Raw genomic sequence first — 5,000 nt, 5'->3', positions numbered from 1 at the left:
AGTTGCTGGTTGGATTCAAAATACTTGTCTAATCTATTATTGAAGGCCGTAACTGTTGTACTTTCAACGACATCACAGGGTAGAGAGTTCCAAACATTAACAACTCGATTGAAGAAGAAGTGTTTAGCTTCGTGCGACGATAATCTTTTACCACTTATCTCCAAATCGTGAATTCTTCTTGTTCTATTTGATCGATCAATTGTAAAGTAATCTTCCGCATTAATATCACTGAATTCTTTAAACATTTTAAACACTTCTATTAGATCGCCTCGCATTCTTCGTTTTGATAGGCTGAATAAATTTACTTCTTTAAGCCTTTGTTCATATGATAAATTTCTCAACCTAGGAATCATCTTTGTTACTCTTCGTTGAACCCGTTCCAACTTTTCTATGTCTTTTCTGTAGTAGGGAGACCAAAACTGTACACAGTACTCTAGACGGGGTCGAACCAACGAATTATACGGTTTTAATATTACTTTTTCCGATTTATTATTAAAGACTCGTCCGATGAAGCCAACCAATTTGTTTTCAGTTTTAACTACCTCTGAACAATGCTGACCGGGCTTTAAATCGCTTGATATAGTGATTCCAAGATCCTTTTCTTTACTTACTGCAGAAAGTTGTTGGCCATTCATTACGTACCGAACGCGATTGTTATTTTTTCCGATGTGCAACACTTTACATTTGTCAACGTTATATTTCATTTGCCATTGATTGGCCCAACGTGCAAGTCGATCTAGATCTGATTGTAAGGCTTCTTCGTCGAGTGTCGCAGTTACTTTACTAGCAATTTTTGTGTCATCAGCAAATTTTGATAATTTGCAAGTGAGCCCATCATCGATATCATTAACATAAATTAAGAAGAGCATGGGGCCAAGCACTGATCCTTGAGGTACGCCGCTTCTGACATCGAGCCAGTTAGATGTAACACCGTTTAGAACTACTCTCTGTTTCCGCTCAGAGAGCCAGTCCACAAACCAATTGTGAATGTTACCCGAGATACCGTGCGCCAATAGTTTGTTGAGCAATCGTTGGTGGGGGACCTTATCAAATGCCTTTTGAAAATCCAGATATATGATATCTACTGATCTGCTTTCTGCCTCGTATAAAAGGAGCTGCCTCGTACAGGCCTACCGGCCTCTTGCAGACTCCTGCGTTCTTATGTTCTTATGTTCTTAACACCTCAAAAATATAATGAAAAAAATCAAGTAAGTTAGTTAAACACGAACGTTTACTACGGAAGCCATGTTGCGAATTGTTTATTATATTATTTTCTTCGAAGAATTTCACCATATTGTCGCGAATGATAGTCTCCATTAACTTACAAACAATCGATGTCAGGCTAATTGGTCAATAGTTTCCTAGATGAGACTTGTCCCCCTTTTTGAAAATTGGTGTGACATTTGCAAGTTTCCAATCAGATGGAACTTTTCCAGCTGTTAAAGATTTATTGAATATGATGGAGAGTGGTTTACAAATTTGATGTTTGATTTCTTTTAAGACCCTAGGGATAATTTTGTCTGGACCAGGAGCTTTGCTTACTTTAATCTTTTCAATTGTGCGTAAAATGTCACTTTCTACGATGAGCACGCCACGTAACATCTTTTCGGTCCTTCTAACCTCCGGCGGTTGAGGTGATAAACAATCTTCGTCGGTAAATACGGATGCGAAAAAGTTATTTAGGATTGTAGCCATTTAATTTTCATCGTTCGTGTGGTTACCATAATCATTAGCAAGCGGTCCGATACCACAAGTGAGTGACTTTTTATTATTTACATAGCTAAAAAATTCTTTAGGATTAGATTTACTCGTTTCCCCTATATATTCTTCAAGATTTTTCTTGCTTCTTTTTATTAATTTCTTGGTTTCGCGGCGAATTCTGTCCAACTCTAGTTTGTCAGCCTCACTCTGAGTTGATATGTATCTACTGTATACGCGTTTTTTAAGAGATAGACTATTTTGAATTTCGTTATTCCACCATTTGGGTTTCTTCTTAAAAGCTGAACGTCTGTTACGATAGGGTACGCATATGCTTATGGCATTGTTCAATATTGTGGTGAAGGCCCCCCAAGATTTATCAATATCTGTTTCCGCCGAGATTTTAGTCCAGTCAGAATTATTTAGAATTGATCGGAGTCTTACGAAATTCGCTCTCTGATAATCAGGCACCTTTTCTTTACTAGGAGTTACTTTACTTTCTTTCATATTGATGCTGAATGTGATTGTTCGGTGATCGCTAGAACTAAAAATTGGACCAACATTTACTTCGTTAACTAGATCAGCTGTCGTTGAAAAGATAAGGTCCAGTATATTATTTTCCCGAGTCGGTTCTTGAACGTGTTGATGTAAATCATTTTCTAGTAAATTTGTGTACAGGTCGAGCCCCGTATGACAGTTCAACGGTTCACCCTATCTTTTCACTGGCAAATTAAACTCCCCAACAATTACTGCCTCGCAACTGCTACATGTTTCTAATAATAATTCACTGAATGCGTGGTCGATATCAAGAGTCTGCCCTGGCGGTCTGTAGATAAGTCCAATTACTATTTTACGAGATTTATTTTTAATTTCAATAAAGACCGTGTCTACATTGGTTATAATATCTGTTTTCACGGATACTGAATGGAGAGAGTTATGGATATATAAGATAACGCCTCCACCCCGTCTGTTCTCTCTTTCATGACTAAAGATGGTATAACCCGGTAATCTATATTCCGCAATGAAATCTCTATTTGAAGTGTCTATCCAAGATTCTGTGACTCCGATGATGTGATAATGATTTGTAGCTGCGAGAACTTCTAAGTCTTCAAATTTGTTACGTAGGCCACGAGCGTTTACATAGCAAGCTTTAATGTGATTCGAGTCGGGGGTTTCGCGGGTTGAGTGCTCCCTTACGGTGGAGCTGCTGGTGTTCTCGCCTCCGCGTTTTTTGGCTTTCGAAGAGCCACTTGGTCACAGAGCAGCCTCCCGAAACGGGCTGCTCCAACAGGGTTTAAGTGGATGCCATCAGCAAGGAACAAGTTTGAATCGTAGTTAAAACTGTTCCACAAGTTAGCGAACTGGATGTTTTCTTGTGAGCAAAGGGACTGAAGTCTGTTGTTTGTGCTGAAGGCCTTACTGTAAAAGTTAGATTCGGCATCGACCCTCGGGAGGGAATTTGTTTCAAAACCAGCAACTCACTGAACAAGCAGAGGGGGATAAAATTTCTCCATTGCTTCAGTGAGGCAGTGTGGCGTCAAGTCTCGTACCCTTGTTATAGTCCGCCCGCTTTATTTACATACATATAAGGGTGGATGAATTTATGCACGGTATCGTTCAGTGCACAATAATATTTCTCTTTGATCATTCTGCTACACCAAAATGAACATCCAGCAGAGAAAAAAAATCACTTCGTTTCTGTCAAAACAATATGTCAGTGACATTGACATACAGACAAATCAATTTTTCTTTTCGCCTTCCTCTGCTCAAGCTGATGATGCTAAACTGTTTAAAATCTGTTTTCCTATAATGTATGTAGCAACATATTTCGACTAGGCGTGCCATGTGTCCGTTTTTCCCGGACGTCCGATTCCTTTCGTCTCAAACTTGGCCTCAGGGATCTAGAAAGTTATTGAATTGTCCAGAAATTCAACTTCCATAATTTGTCGCGTAAAAAAGCCAAACTTATGTATTACTGTAAAACTTCCAAGGCGAGAGAGAGAGAGATTTGAATACACATACGTCATAGCGAAGCTTTATTGTTTGTTGTTTATCGCTGATGTGAGTTGATTAAAAGAAAAAACAATGTTGTTGGGACAGGCGTATCTTCACGGGTACACCCGTATTGAGGACAAACGCGAAGTTTTGTACTGTGCCCCTCAAGAAGTAACTAAATAAGTGTTTGGTGTGGGTCCAGCTAATGATACTTGATAGTGAATTATAGTGGCAGAATCTGGGGACCTTAGAAAAGGTCCACTATATATCAGTATAGATTTCTACCAACTTTATGGGAACACTGCAAAAATTTAAACTGTATGGCCAATGTTAACCCATTCTGGCTTCGTGTTTCCCAAAATAGTTATATTTCCTTTTCTATTAAATTTCCTTTTCCTTTAAGAGATAATTTAGATATCATTTTGACCGAAATATAATGTCACCCTACCTCGCAGCTTTTCACAGAAACAAATGAGATAAACAGGTGCCTCTTGTTTGCTCTGGAGTCAAGACAGAACGGTTGACGGCAGTGCTTCGAACCCTGTATCTAGAAAAAAAATCCCAATGGTGAAAGGGAAATAATTACTAGATACAAGATACAAAGATAAACGTCGCTTTCTTTTCTCATCTTAAACCTTTCAAGTGACTGAGTGGTAAGCGTGCGGATCGATGTGGCGTCCTGAAGGACCTGGTGTGGTGTCGTGAGACATCCCATCCAGAATACATACACAGGGTGGGTGAATTTCGACACGATATATCGTGTCTTTTGTCGACTGCTTGTCGGGATCTGTGTGGTCATCTACCATCCACATATTTTGAGACATCCCATCCTGATCTGCGCATGCGCGGCTTTGTTTACAAACAGAGGGTGGATGACTTTCGGCACGGTGTGGTGTCATGAGACATCCGGTGTGGTGTCATGAGACATCCCAAGATCGTGAGACATCCCATCCTGAATACATACATGAATTTTGACACGGTGCCGTGTCTTTTGTCGACTGCTTGTCGGGATCTGTCCCACCCAAGTTTATTTATATTATTATGAAAGCTAATGATGACGTATGTAGCTATGTATATATATATATATATATATATATATATATATATATATATATATATATATATATATATATATATATATATATATTTTTTTTTTTACGTCGTTGCCTGTTGCGCCGGTAGGCATCTTCCTGGTGGGGCCTGATGGTCGGCCCAAGGCTTCTTCCAGGTGGGGCCTGATGGTCGGCCCAGCCCGTTCTGGCGCAGGCGAGTGTTTATAGTGGCGCCATCTTGCATTGGCTCATGCT

General features: G+C 39.6%; 1 protein-coding gene across 1 annotated transcript in view; it reads right to left on the bottom strand.

Moving 5' to 3' along the window:
* LOC126986562 (uncharacterized PE-PGRS family protein PE_PGRS46-like) overlaps positions 1-5,000 on the bottom strand; it is a 23,840-nt gene that overhangs the window by 10,512 nt on the left and 8,328 nt on the right. The gene's annotated exons all lie outside the window — the stretch shown is intronic.

Source organism: Eriocheir sinensis, chromosome 62, assembly GCF_024679095.1.
Source record: "Eriocheir sinensis breed Jianghai 21 chromosome 62, ASM2467909v1, whole genome shotgun sequence".
Taxonomy (NCBI): Eukaryota; Metazoa; Arthropoda; class Malacostraca; order Decapoda; family Varunidae; genus Eriocheir; species Eriocheir sinensis.
This window is presented reverse-complemented; position numbering and strand designations above follow the sequence as displayed.